Raw genomic sequence first — 15,420 nt, forward strand, 5'->3', positions numbered from 1 at the left:
CCCTATACCTTAGCCACTCATTTGTTAATTGAAATGAATTTTGCCAAGCCAGGGAGTGTTCTAGAGAATTCATTTGTAAACATTTTTTTAAGTGTTGGCTTTTATAAGGCGAACAATCACATCTAAATTTGTTTTCTAAACATCAGATTTTACTTTCCAGTTTGCTCTGAGTGGAAGCTCCTGACACTTCTTTGTGAAGTTCATGTTTGAGTTATCTGTAAGAAAAAAATACTTTCCACATCACTAGGGAGCACACCTTCTAAAATAAAAGTTAAGGCAAATCAAAATGTGGATTTGTTTCAACATTATTGGCATTGTTTCATTCTCTTGTTTCTGTGGTTTTTTAAGTGGTAATGCTGGTGATTCTAGAAAGTCTCTTACAACTGGGGCTTAAGAAAGGAGATTGGATTTTTTTTTTTTTTTTTACAAAAAGGGATACTTGAAAAAAAAAAAGGATACTTGAGTTGTCTAAGTGGTAGAAGAAATAGTGAATACAAACATTATTCTTTTTTCACAGCTGTAATCCCCTATAATTCTCCTTTTGGAGGATGAGAGAAGGCTGCAAGCCTCATCACCACACACCAGTCTATGAGGCCTACATCCAGTGTAAGACCAGCAGGCTCAGGGCTGAGAGCTTGGTTCTGAGAGCTACATCTGAGTTTAGCTGCCTAGCAACCTGCACACAAGTGTTCCTGACAAAATGGTTTACATGTTGTTGATGAATTTCAAACGAGTATCATACTGACCCAACAAAGAAGTTAAATTGTACCTCTGTTGGGCACTTCTTTTCACTTTCAAACTCATTTTTTTCTGGGATGTTAAAAGTAAAAACAATATGCTCCAATCGGGTCAAATGCAGGTATGTCAAACTCCTGTTGTCTCTGCAAAAAACAGTCCTCATAACCGGAAGTAAAGGAACTGTTTTTCCTTCTATAACTTTCCCAATATTGCTTAAAACTCATCCCAATGAGTAACTCCAGGATTCCCTGGCAAGAAGACCTGTAATCTGGCCACTTCACTAAAATAAATCAATGATTTGTCAACTTATTTTCACCTTTACCTCTTCTAAATCTGATCTGTGTTTCAGCAATCCTGAATGTAGGAAGGTCATTTCTACTGGACAGTTTTTGGAAATAGACAAGCTGGGTTGTAAAAAATACTGACACTTCCAGTGGAGTGGGCTCTCTTTGAAATAACAATTTAATGTCATAGGGTTGATGTGAAGATGAAATAGTTCAGTGTATACATTTATCGTTGCTTGTTACTGTTGTGTGCCATCAACTCAAGTACAATTCATAGTGACCCTACAAACAATAGACCTGAATCCTGTCCTATTCTGTCCCATCCTCATCATCTTTGACATATTTGACTCCACTGCTAGGGTCATTATGTCAATGCATGCTTGAAGGTCTTCCTCTCTTCTGATGACCCTCCACCAATCCAAGCATGATGTTTCTCTCCAACAAATAGCAAGCCTCTTCTAACATGCCCAAAGTCTAAGAAAGGAAGTTCCATCAAGATTAACTCCAAAGGTAATAAATCTAAGTATTTTTTAAAAAAGGTAGTAAATCTAAATCTTGCCTGATCTTGTGCCATCCTGATACTCTCCAACATGATCAAGCCCATTTCAGTAGCTGTTGTTGTTGCTAGAGAACTGACCCACGGCTGACCCTCCAGCGAGTTCTCAGAGGCAGTTAATCACACGGGAGGAGATTGCCTGTCCTTCTCCCGCAGAGCAGCTGGTGGCCTCGAATTATGCAAGGCTTTCATTAGTCAACTATCCAGAATAGTTCCAGTGAGCTCTCCTAAGGAGTCCTGGTGGCACAGTGAATTACATGTTGGGTTGCTATTTGAACTGGAGTTCAAGTCACCAACCACTCCATGGGAGAGACATAAGTAGTCTCCTGTAAATCTTTACAGTCTTAGAAACTCAATGGAGGGTCAACCATGAGTCTGAATTGACTTGACACCAGAGATTGTTTTGTTTAAGAGAGAGAGAGACAGACAGACAGACAGACACACACACACACACACACACACACACACACACACACACAGAGAGAGAGAGAGAGAGAGAATGAATGAATGCATCTATCTTGTGATACAGATCAAGAGTCAATGAAATTGTGTTTGAGCTTGGTGTAGAATGAAAGCTTTGTAAGCATAAAGGTTTTGTTCAATGCTGTAGATTGAATCTTGAAAAAGGAATATTAAATAGAACTGTGCCATTAAAGGTGCCATTGTTTTTCTCCCATTCACACATAAGCAATGTAAAATAATTCTGTAGGGTCCCACAGACAGTTCTCCATTTTCACAGATTTTTAGAATCAGATTCTGGGAGAACTTAATAGACCATGTTATCTTAGCTTCCTCTCTTGGTACCCCCATACTCACCATGAATAAGGAGATCAATATCTGTGCAAATGTCTCAAAGAACGGGTGGCAAAAGTTAGAGCAAGAACCGGAAATTCTTGGCTCAACAGTGCAGTCTTTCCTGTATCTCACGTGCCCTACAAATCAATAGGGAACCCATGGACCCAAACAGTCCACTTGGCAAAGTGTTCAAGGTCAAAGCATTAAAGGCCAGCTGGGTTATCTCAGGATCGAAGACCATAGTACAAAAAGTTCTGATTATATAAGAAAGCTCATTGCTTTATGTTAAGTAAACTCAATTGACTGGGTTGAACTGCTGCAAAATGCCCCAATATGACCTTTCTTGTAGAAAACAGTGTTACTCCACTATCAAAACTTAACCTGAATCTAAATATAGACATACTAAAAAAAGATAAATCCTAAAACCCAAAAGACGGCATTGGAGGGAAAGGGAAGGTCTGCTATCAATGAGAAAGCTCGCTTTGTTTGGTGCAAGCTACAGGATTTGTTGAAGTTATATAACTCAAACTGTTGGTTTTAGATTTCAAAATGAAACTTTTTCTTTAAATTATATTATTACCTACCCATTGAACTATGGGCAAATGACATCTTAAAAGTGCATAGGTAACTTGATACAATTGGCAGCAGTGCAGTTTCTTATTTATAATCAGTCCAGGCTACACAAATGACACTTCCTACAGTGTTAAATAAAATATTGTATTTTCTTCATAAGCAGGGTGGCCTTTCCAGAAGCAGTGGAGAACTATCTAAATTCTCAGGATCCTACTGTCTCTGAACTTATTATTAAACAGTCTTCTCACTAGTCATTGTTGTGAAATTGTTCTTCCTAAGTGACAATTTCCTATAAAGTCACCTTTTCCTTTCAGAGTTAAATCGAACTCCTTGCCTGGCACTGTGATAATTTCACAATCTGATCAGAGTATCTCAAGATAAAGTTCTTTTCCTCACAACTTTCTAATATAAGCCTTCTGTTTCAGTACAACATTCTACCTTTGCTGTGGGTCCTTTTTTTTTTTTAACATTTCCTTCACTTCTTTAAACATGCCTTGCCGTAAACAGCTCCCTGAAGAGAACACTCTACATCCATACTAGGCCACAGGGCCCCTTTCTACTCACAGGAAGCAATGAATAGGATTGGAAATTGGAATCCCACCTCTACCATTTAACTATGAATGTGACCCCAAACAAGTTGCAAGGCCTCTCTGCATTATGCAGATGACACAACCCTGCTTGCTGAAACTGAAGAGGACCTGAAGGGCTTGCTGCAGAAGGTCAAGGATTGCAGCCTTCAATATGGATTGAAGCTCAATATCAAGAAAACCAAGATTCTCACCACTGGGCCAATTGGTAGCATCATGATAGATGATGAAGAGATTGAAATTGTTAACAGCTTAAGTTTGTTGGCCTCCACAATCAACACTCTTAGTACCAGCAACCAGGATAGCAAAAGACATTGCATTGGGAAAATCCGTTGTCAGGGACCTGTCCAAAGTACTGAAGAGTAATGAAGTCAGTCTGGAGACTAAGGTGTGCCTTATCCAGGCCATGATCTTTGCAATTAATTACTTGCTCTGTATCAGAAAGCTGGACAATGACTAGGGATGACAGAAGAAGAGTTGATAACTTTGAGCTGTGGTGTTTGAGAAGTACTGAACATGCCATGGACTTCCAGAAGAACAAATAAGTTTGCCTTGGAAAGGGTGAAACCAAGTTTCTCCTGGAAGGCAAGGATTTTGAAACTCTGTTTCACATACTTTGGGCATGTGGCCAAAAGGGACTTGTCTTTGGAGAAAGGACATCATGCTTGGAAGGGTGGAGGGTATATTATTATAACAAACATAATATTAAAATAATAAACATCTAATAAAGCTATATTACAGTGCAAATGCACTGGATCAACCAGCTCATCAACCAAGGAGTTCCATACTTTGGTTACAGTCTCTCCATCATAGGCCTCCAAACCTGGGAGCAGCTGGTAGAAAACCTTCCTCTTAGTGACACAAAGTGGCTCAAACTCAGGATGTTGGGTACTGTTGCCTTCTGAGCACTTCAACGAGTCATCCAACAGAAAGAAGGAGCGTTTTCTCAGAACCTAACACGCTATGCTGGCTGGGTCTTTGATCACTGGTCTTCAACACGCCAAACCTACTAAGATGATTTTGAAATTCAGATGGAATGATTCAAGATAGCCTTTTATTTCTCATGAACTTATTTTCATTTTCTTCAGCCTCAATTTGAACTTACACATGAATAATAATTGACGGTCTGACCCAAAGTCCACCCCTGGCCTAGTTCTGACTGCCAATATTGAGCTTCTCCAATGATTCCTTCCACAAATAGAGTCAACTTGATTTCTATGCAGCCCCATCAGGGGACGTCTGTGTGTAAAGTTGCTGTTTGTGTCTTCTTAAAAAGGTATTTTTAATTAATAAATCATTGAAAATGCATAATTCGATCATTAGAATCCAGACACCTTTCTATCATCAAGGCTATATTTTCTAATTACTATTCCTTCTTCACTGTTTCCAACTAGTTTTGTTTCCACAAAACTGCTTTCAAATTATCTCCATTGTTTTACATTCCAATCACCAATTATCATTAACACATTGATTGTATGTTCAGTCAATTTTAGACTGCAAGGTTTGGTAAAAATTTTCAATTTCTTCCTCTTTGGCACTTGATGTAGAGTGTATAATAGTTGTATTAATGTGTTTTCCTTTTATACTTTTGGATATTATCTTATCTCTCCCAACATTGTATTTCAGGATAGAACTTGAAATTGACTTTTTTACTATGAATGCAACACCATTCTTCTGTCTTTGATTCCCAGCATAGTATACCATATGATTATCTGATTCAAAGTAGCCAAAGCTAGTCTATCTTATCTCATTAATGCATAATTAGGACAATGTTCATGTGTTCCCTTTACTTTTTTACAATTTCTATTTTCACAACATTCAAGCTACCTATGTATATTCCGTGTTCAGATTATTAAATGATGTTTGCTATTATTTTCTGTCATTTAGACTGATTTCCATTCTGGGCTCTACCACAACTACTATAACAATCCATGTTCCTACCTGTTGATAAGGTGTTGAGAGGCCTGTTATTTAAGAAGTAGATGGCCAAACTTGCTTCCGAATCTAGCTTAATGCATGAGCTCTACTAAAACTTGTCTAGCATGGGTAACCCGCTAGCATGTCGAGGAGACAAAACAAAGGAAAACATGCTAAAATAAAATAACTGAACAGAAGATTTCAAAGGGCAGTTCGAGAAGACAGAGCAAAGTATTATAATGGAAAGCGCAGAGAGCTGAAATTGTAGACTAAAAAGGGGAGAATTTGCTCTGCATTTCTCAAGCTGAGAAAACAGAAAACAAATTTAAATGTTGAGTCACAATACTGAAAGATGCTATGGGCAATATATTGAATGACCCAGAAAGCATCAAAAGATGATGGAGGTAATACACAGAATCACTGTACCAAAAAACAGTACCTGACACTGAAAATTTTCAGAATGTACCATATATACAGCCAACGCTAATGAAGGAGGAAGTGGAAGCTGCATTGAAAACACTGGCAAAAATTAAAGCTCCAGGAATGACTAGGATATCAATTGACTTGTTTGAATTAACTCCACATGCGCTCACCAGTCTATGCCAGGAAATCTGGAGGACATCTGTCTGGCTGATGGATTGGAAGAGGTCCATAATTTGTTCTCATTCCCAACAAAGGTGATCCAACAGAATGTGGAAACTATCAAAGAATATCAGTATTATAACATGCTAACAAAATACTGAAGATAATTTCAAAATGAAAACAACAGTACACAGATAGGGAACTGCCAGAAATTCAAGCAGGATTTAGAAGAGGCTGTGGAACCAGGGATATCATTGTTGATGTCAGATGGATCTTGGATGAAAATAGAATACCAGAAGAATGTATATTTATGCTTTATTAACTATGCAAAGACATTTAACAGTGAGGATCATAACAAATTATACCTAACATTGAGAAGAATGGGAATCCCAGAACACCTAACTGTGCTCATACAAAACCTATACCTAGATCAGATGGTTGTTGTGCAAACAGAGCAAAGGAACACTAAGTGCTTTAAAATTAAGAGTCCATCAGGATTGTATTCTCTCTTTGTATCTATTTGATCTGTATGCTGAGCAAATCATTCAAGAAGCTGGACTCTATAAAGAGGAATGTGGCATCAGGATTGGAGGGAGACTCATCAATAACCTGCATTATGCAGATGACACAACCTTGCTTGTTCAAAGTGAGGAGGACTAGACACACTTCTTGCAGAAGATCAAAGAATGCAGCCCTTAACATGGATTGTATCTCAATGTCAAGAAATCAAAGATTCTTACCACTGGACCAACAGGCAACATCATCATAGATGGAGAAGAGATTGAAATTCTCAACAACTTCATCTGACTTGGATCCAAAATTAACACCACTGGTTCCAGCAGTTAGGAAACTAGGGGACGTATCGCACTGGGGAAGTCTGCAGTTGGGAAATTCTACCAATTATTGAGGAGTGATGATGTCAGTTTGAGGACTAAGATGTGTTTGATGGAGGCCATAATCTTTACAATCACTTGCTATGCATCTGAGAGCAGGACTGTAGTGTTGGAGAAGAGTACTGAACATCCCATGGACTGCCAAAAAAACAAATATATCTTCAAGTGAGTACAGCCAGAGTGCTCTTTGGAGGCAAAGATGATGAGGCTTTGTGTAACATACTTTGGACATGTTGCTAGGAGGGGCTACTCCTTGGAGAGGGACATGTGGCTTGAAAAGATGAAGGTTTGGAGAAGGAAAGAAAGACCTTGTCCAGGTGGACTGACACAGTAACTGATGCCAGGGGTTCTAGTGTGTTAGGAAGTGTGACAATGCCACAAAATAGGACAAGACTCAGATCTGTTGTTCACAGGGTTGCTATGAGTTATATTCAACTCAGCGGCACATAACAACAACAATGCTGGCTGGGACATTCTAGTTCAATCTTTGATGATATTAGAATAATACGCAATGTAAAAAAAAAACACAACCCTAAAAACAACAACAAATGACCTATCATTATGTGGAAAAAAATCTACAATATACCAAAATATAATCTTTAAAACATGGATTATGTATGGTGGTGGCAGTCACTTGAATAATTTCTTTGTCCATCAGAAATATTCTATATTTCCACAAACAATTAACAAATACATATTGTAACAACAAACCAGAGACAGACAGACAGACATACAAGGCTACCAGTTTCTGGAGAACAATGTTGAGCACTAGATAAAGGTCAGCATTTTCTCCCTAATGGTATAACAAACATGTTTCCACAAGGCAGGGTCCATGAAGATAATAAATGAACTCTCTCATTCACTGCTACATCCACAGTCGCTGGCACAGTGTGCAGCCCAGATGAGTGGCACTGTAAACACAACCAAGTGAACGAATATGTGAGTGTCTCCTCTTGCACCAGCCCTTTAGGAGTAAGTCCTGTGACCACGGTCTCTCCTCCCTCTGTCCTTGCACTTTTAAAACACAGAAATGTTTCTAGAACAACAGCCTGAGACATCCCACTACTCTCAGATACGTGAGAGATTTTTTTTTCATTTTTTAATGGGTATACATATAATTACCCATATATATTGTGTTTCATTCAAGTCTGTAGTGTGTGCGTGTGCGTGCGCACGTGTGTGTGTGTTTTAGCTCATTATTAGAAAACCCAGTGGAACAGAGCTGTGACCTTCAAACTCTTTCACATAAGTATGACAGCAAACGGACTGTGGGAAGCAGACTTGGAGATGAGGATATTCAAAGTGGATAATTTGGACAGGTGGAAAGAAAAGATGACAGTATAAGGTAGTATGAACAAAGGTTTTTTGAAAGCCTTTCTTCCAATCAGAATGCTTTTTACAAATAAGTGGTAACATGTTGGACCTCGTGTGTGTGTGTGTGTGTGTGTGTGTGTGTGTGTGTGTGTGTGTGTTGTGAGCGTGAGTGTGAAGGGCAATCTCCTCTGAGATTACTGCCTCTGAAAATCCACTGGTGGGTCAGTTACAACTTGTCACACATCTACATATTAAGTGACCACATTATCTCACAGAAGAATCATTTGAAACATGCAGGGTGAAGATGTAATAAAAACCTTTCAAAAATCAGCTGTCCAACTGATATGCAAGACGTCCTTCTAGACAAAGTTAAATGAGGCAGTTGCATCATAGATTAAAAGCCAACATATGTCTCTTTCCACCCTGGGCCACATGAATATAAATAAACTCTACAGCGTTTTCATTTTATTACACAGAAATGAACCTTATTATGCTTCAAGCCTCAGGTTACATCCTCCCTCTCCATGTCGTCTTGTTGGACTGTGCTAGGGACATGGAAATCTCCTTTTTCTCAACAGTGAGAGCTCTCCCAGTCTGCTGCACACAGATACACTGTGCTCCCCCAAACACATTTACTACCCTTCCAAAGTCCCCTCAGGTCACTTCTCTTCAAAAGCACAGAGATTATCTGCCAACTAGTTTGCCAGAAGGGCCCAGGTAAAAGCTTTGTTTGTTTTTAATTTTTTATTTTATTATTTTGTGTGTGTGTGTACCGTCAAATCAGATCTGACTGGTACAGGAGGAGATTGTCCCTCCTTCTCCAATAGAGCATCTGGTGGATTCGAACCTTGTACCTCTGGGATTGCAGTGCAGTTTCTTGCCACTAGGCCACCAAAGCTCCCTGAGGTAAAAGCTTTGTAACAGCCCACAGGGATTTACATTCAGTTGTTCTTAGTAGCTATCACTCATGGTTGCTCCACGTGTGCAGAGCACATCTGCTTCAAAGGCTGTGGCCTCTCTGAAGCCTCAGGTCTGTCTTCCAAGGTGCCTCCAGTTCCTCCAACCAGGAACTGTTGCTAGTTGAGGACTTCACTGTGTGTGGCAGCCAGGGACTTTTATACTCATTAGTGCTTATGGTGTGCCATTGAGTCAGAACAAACCATCTCCCATGGACCATCTTGTAGATTCAAACTGCTTGCTTTGGGGACTTTAGCACTGGCTTCATAGCCATCAGAGCTCTCTTTAATATTCAAGAGGCAATCACTAAATATGTGTTAGGAGTTCTGGTGGGGCAGTCCATAAGAAGTCTTGCTGCCAACTCAAAGGCTGGTTTGAATCTACCAGCAGGTCCTGGGTGCAGTATGCAAAACAAGCAATCTCCTCCCATGTGATTACACCCTCAAAAACCCAGGGAAAGCTCAGCTAAGAGTCAACTGTCCCTTGATGGCAAAGAGTTTGAGTTGGTTGTTTCATTGTTTTGGCTTTTTGTGGTTTGGGGTATTTTTCCCTTCTATTGAAATCTGTATTGATTGACTAAAAGAACAGTATTATTGTCTATGCCCCCCAATCAATAAAGAGATGGAATTTACCAAAGTTTATTCATAAGAATCTGCCAACAATAAACATGGAACCTCGACTGTCTGCTATATTTCACTGAAATCTACTGAAAACTGCTGAGGTCACTTCTACTTGGAATCTTTCATTGGCTGGTATGTTGCTATCCAGGTTGTTTCCTGAACCACAAACCAACTCATGGTGTTGGACACGTGGATTTAGTCTCATGAAGGAATTACCAAATTTGGTCAAAACCTCCTTTGGCACTATGGTACCTCTGAAAGAGAATGCTAGGAGGAAAAAGACCCAAACTTCATTCAACTAACTGCATTGTCAGCTCTTTTCGATTTAGTCTGACAGTCTCATTTAAAAAAAAAAAAAAGTAAATCTACCAATGGCCTAATTTTCCACTTTGTTTTTGCTTTCCTGTTTGCTGTTCTTCACAGTTAACAGTCAAAATAAACATCAGAGTTCACTGAAATTACAGTTTCCCCCTGCTTTGTCAACAGACTTTCTCAAAGATTTCCTCTCCCTTCCTCCACTCACAGAGAGTATTAGAACTCTTTTGAAAAATGTCTCCAGTTGTTTTTTAAGGATTTTTCCATTCTGTACGCTCCCCAGGGCAGGGAGGAAAGTTGTCCTAGGAAATTCTCTCGGAGTTCTCCCTCCTTGCCTCACACAGCCATCACACAGCAGCGGAGCCCTCTAGGATTTGGCTTCCCAGGCCTGGCAGGAAATGCCAAAGGGCTGGGGGCGGGTAAGATTATACAAAGATGAAAATATTTAAAGAAGAAAAGTCATGGATAAAATTATTCATGACAAGTTTTGTGGGATTCAGTTTGGCAGCATGGTTTCCCAATAGAGATCATAAATACAAATACACAGAATCTAAATATGCCTAGGAATTTTATTTTCTGTAAGACAGTAATAGCACTTAGTAAGGTTCTCTTATCCCTGGCACTCAGTGGTTTAATGGGAACCAAGGAAAGACAATTCTTGGAGTCAATTCTCCACCTAAGCTCCGGCCTTGGCCAAGTCAACCACTCTTAGAGCCTCGGAGGTGGCTGAAGCCTGCTGATGCTGACTTGATGCCTTTGGGCACTTTCCTTTCTCTGCTGATGAGCACCTGCATCTTGCAGAAACACATTAAATTCCTTTCTTCTAAAAAAAAAATAAAAAAATTCCTTTCTTCTCCTCTTTTATTGCTATACTTCAGTCATTATAATTTCCGGACATAGAATAGAATGGGAGTGCTAGAAGTTTGGGAAACAATTTAAAACAAGGTACAAGGATAAATTCTCAGTTTTCCCAGCCTTAGCTTTGCCTTTATCCTCCTCTAAATACTGCCTCTGCTTCAAGATCCTTCTCAGATTCCCCTTCTGCCTTCCTGAACGCCTTCTGAAGAGTTTCAGATGCATCATTGATCTGTGTAACTCCATTAGAAGAGCTGCTCTGTGGTAGGACATCATTCTCTGTATGTCTACATAGTGATTGCTATATATTCAGAGTATGATTTCAGCTTAACAGCTACAGGATCTATCAGAGCACACAGCATCAAGTAGATGTTCACATACTTACTGTATATCTTTTTTTTCTCTCTTATTTTTCTTTTTTTGCTGCACTATCTAACCTTCCGCAGCAAATGCTTCAAGTACTTCTCACTTTCAGCAAGCACGGTTGTGCCATCTGCATAAGGAAGACTGACTCATACTGATGAGTCTCCTTCCTGTGCTCATGCCACATTCTTCTTCATAGAGTCTGGTTTCTCGAATAATTTGCTCAGCATACAGATTAAGTAGGTATGGAGAAAGGACACAAACCTGACACACATATTTCCTAATTTTAAATCATACAATGTTCCCTTACTCTGTTCACACAGCAACCTGCCTTAGTCTAGGCATAGGTTTTGCACAAGCACAATTAGTTTTCTGGAATTCCCATTCTTCTGAAAGTTAATCATAATTTGTTAGGACCTGCCCAGTCAAATGCCTTTGCATAGTCAATAAAGCACAAATAGGCATTCTTCAGGCATTCTTTGCTCAATGTTAGACCTTCTTTAATGGTCCTTCTGCCTAAAAGGATGCTTTTCCTTCCGAACTACAGATCTGAACCATGCCCTAACATCATAATGCCATCTTCATAATCTCTGATATACTTGAGCCCATTGTTATAGTGACTGGGTCAGTTCATCTTCTTGAAGATGTTTTCACTGTATACTTTTAAAAACAATTCATTAAGCCATTTCTCATTATTTTATTTTAACCAAGAAATAATTGTACTTGTATAAGAAAATATTAATCACTTTGGAAAGGGACTTAGTGCTATCCACTTAAAAGCCATTTAGAAGTGCAAATACAGGAAATCTAGTTTCTCACCCATATCAATTGATTGTACAATTTCTATAGTTTTAGATACTTTTGCCAGTCGTTTTAAGAATAACACCTTTTAAAAAGAATTCTCCAGCCCAGGATGGATTAATGTAAGACAACTGGAGAGATGAGCCTATTCCCCCTTGGCTGCCGCTGGAAGACATTTTTCTCCTTTTTCTGTACTTTGCATTTTAACAGTTAATGAAATATGGTTTTGTAGCCTCCCCTAGTTGGTTCAAGTTATCCAGCAGTAACCCAAACAGTGAGCAAAGTGGGAACTCAAGTCAAACATATTCATTAGGATTTTACTGAAACTTAAGTTATTGGCCTAATTTGCTGGCCTGTCCGTTCTGTTTAGATTAGCCTTAAAGTTGAAGATATTTAATCAGCTTTTTTCCTTTCTTTTTAGATTCCAAAAAAAATGATCTGAACAAAGAGCCATGAGTAGGTAGTCCTGTTCAGAAAAGCTTACATCACTGGTATACATGGATGGGTTTGTACTGTCATCTCCTCTGGCACTGTCCCCACCTCTTACTCCCTCGTAAACTCTCTCAGCAGCCCTAAGTGCACTTTGGTCGGCAGCGTTGTGGAGCAGGCTTGAAGGAATGTTTCCACTGGGAGCATTTCTTCCTACACATTGAAAAAGTAAAGGCTTACCTCAAATAATTAAACCCGAATAAAGGTTATTGCTGTTCTGCAAGCTGTAATCAAATATAAATGCAAGAAATCTTAATAAGACTGTAATCACGTCTTTGTGTTCCTTAATCTTGTATTAGAGTTTTAGTAGAGACCAAGTTCAGGGTGTTCAAAGGAGCCTCCCGTTCTCTTCAGGGAAAGTTACCCTAGTGCCAGGCTTGTCCACTCAGCTCCTGTCCCCACATAACTGCTGACTTAAGCCTCTCCGTCCTTCAAACTCTGGCCTGAGCCCCATTCCTTCACCAAATCCCAGGGTGCACCTCTTCCACTGAGTCTTCTCCTACTTAATGCTGCTTGTGATCTTTGAATATGGAAATTAGCATAATCTCCCAACCTCTGACGTGGTAAACACCTTCACTTGGTAAATCATTTCACTTTTGCTGCTTATAATCTCATGTCCAGTACCTACTTCAATGTCAAACAATAATTGCTACTATTTAAAAAAACTATTGGTTGTCTAAGGAAAATTCATTTCTAAAAAATATTGAGTCTTATGGAGTGATTCTTCCTAAGATTACATTCATTAGTAAACATTAGTGAAGTTCATATAATAATTCATTTTAGAATAATGAGTCTACGCTGTGAACTGAAGCACGCCATTTCCCGCTGAGTAGTGGGGCCATGAACACAAAGGTGCTCCAAAATTGGCGACTGTGGCTGCCTGACATTGACCCGAGAAGGGAAGTCACTGCACTTCAGAGAAAGCTCGTTCTTTCCTGTCTTCACCCTCTAGTCCCCCAGACTCTAACCTCTACATCAGCTTTTCAGTTGTTCTGCCGTAAGAGAAAGATATGGTGCTATTCAATACCTCCTTGTGACCCCACACCTGCCACACTGAAGAACATTAGCATTAATATTCTACACAAGAGAGGGGCAACAGTGCTACTCAGAATAAGGCCATTGAGTTGGGAGCCCTGGCAACCAGATGTCAGGTCTGAGTCCACCAATATGGCATTATCTAAGAGAAAAACAAAATTACTTCTTTGACACTGTTTTTCAGTGTTGGTAACCAAAGAGAGGTGAGATACTTTTTGCAAAAATGTCCCAATATTCAGATTCTGAGCTGATATTGATCACTTAACATGTGACAGACCACGTGCACAGTAAAGACATATAAGATATAGTTCTCACTAATCTAGAATCGGGCAGTTCTGGTGGCCTAGTGGTTAGGAACTATAGTGCCAACCCAAAGGCACACAGTTCCAATCTACCAAGAGCTCTGCATAAGAAAGATGTGCAATCTCCTCCTGTGTGATTTACTGCCTCTGAAAATCCACCAGAGTGTTAGTTATGGTCAGTTCTGACTCAATAGCATATAACAACAACAATCTAGAATTACTCTCTAGAAGAGAGAAAAAAAAATTGGTCTCATCATGAAGGACTGAAGCTGGCTTAAAGGCATACAATGATTATCAGAAGTTTCCTTTTCCCCTGAGAGGTCAGAGGGCTAGGAAAAATTCTATTCCACCAGTGCTTCCCAACATGGAATAGGTGATATGTGTATTTGTGAAGCTGGGAGCAAATAAATGGGGAAATTGTAGACTAAACAAAGTTCTTCTTCTTCTTTTTTTTTCCATTGCGGATCTCCTCAGAGACTTTAGTAAGCCAATGTGGACTGAAAATCACTGAAAGAGGTCAAAAGGGAGCTCACTGCTAACCCAGGAAGGCAGAGACAACGATGAGCCATCTCCTCTCTTGCAATGTACAGCCTCTGAAAGCCCCCCTACAGTCAGCTATGAGTCAGTTCCGACTCGAAAGCAATTATTTGGAATGACTGTTTTGAAGAAAGGTCAAAAGCACAAGCTGTGACCCATACAGTACTTCATTTTTCCAGCTTCAGGAGTGATTAGGTTTCTGAGAAACATTCTTTGAAAAGAGCTGTACCAGAAAGACTAAAAATCTCTGAGGTCAGGGGCTGGGTCTTTCTCACCACAATATGCCCTCCCGGCACAAAGTGAGGGTATGTGGGAAGGACTCAGTAAATGTTTACCAGAGGTGTACCTGCTGAATTCTAACGAGTGACTGGCATCCGTAACTCCCAGGAGTTGAGGGTGCCAGGAGCAGGGGGTTTCCTCCCCTGGAGGCTGCCTCTTCTCCACTGGACATCAGCAGTGTGAGTTCCAGATGGACTTCACCTTCCAAGAGGCCTAGAGCCCCCGCAAAGCATTCTACATCCTTCAAGACTTTATTTTCCCCTCCAAAGAAAGGTTCTAATAAATGTTTTTCCAAAATAAAATATAGTAAGAGCCTCATGAAGAATTTTGGCATTTCTCCCGTTTACTAAGTAAACAATCAGTTACACCAGACTCCATAACATGGTTATAGATAATCTTTGTTTCTTTACTGCCACCTTCTGGTTCCAAGGCTTGAATAAATTGAATGAAAATGTTCTCTTTTATCTGTCTTTCACTACTGAATTTTAAGTACTCGTTCGTTCGTTCCTTTACCTCACTTGATGTTACACAAGTTAGAAACAGGTAGCATGGCTTTTACCCTTTTTCATTTGACCTGAAGTCAATATAGAAGTTAGGTTTTCTGCCTCATGGTATTAAGTCAGATTAA

The 15,420-nt window shown here is 39.7% G+C and overlaps 1 protein-coding gene across 1 annotated transcript in view; it reads right to left on the reverse strand.

Annotated features, from left to right (window-relative positions):
- PRKCE (protein kinase C, epsilon) overlaps window positions 1-15,420 on the reverse strand; it is a 762,004-nt gene that overhangs the window by 233,772 nt on the left and 512,812 nt on the right. The window lies entirely within an intron of this gene.

Source organism: Elephantulus edwardii, unplaced genomic scaffold (genome assembly GCF_000299155.1).
Source record: "Elephantulus edwardii isolate Elephantulus edwardi_28Jun2011 unplaced genomic scaffold, EleEdw1.0 scaffold00019, whole genome shotgun sequence".
NCBI classification, from domain to species: domain Eukaryota; kingdom Metazoa; phylum Chordata; class Mammalia; order Macroscelidea; family Macroscelididae; genus Elephantulus; species Elephantulus edwardii.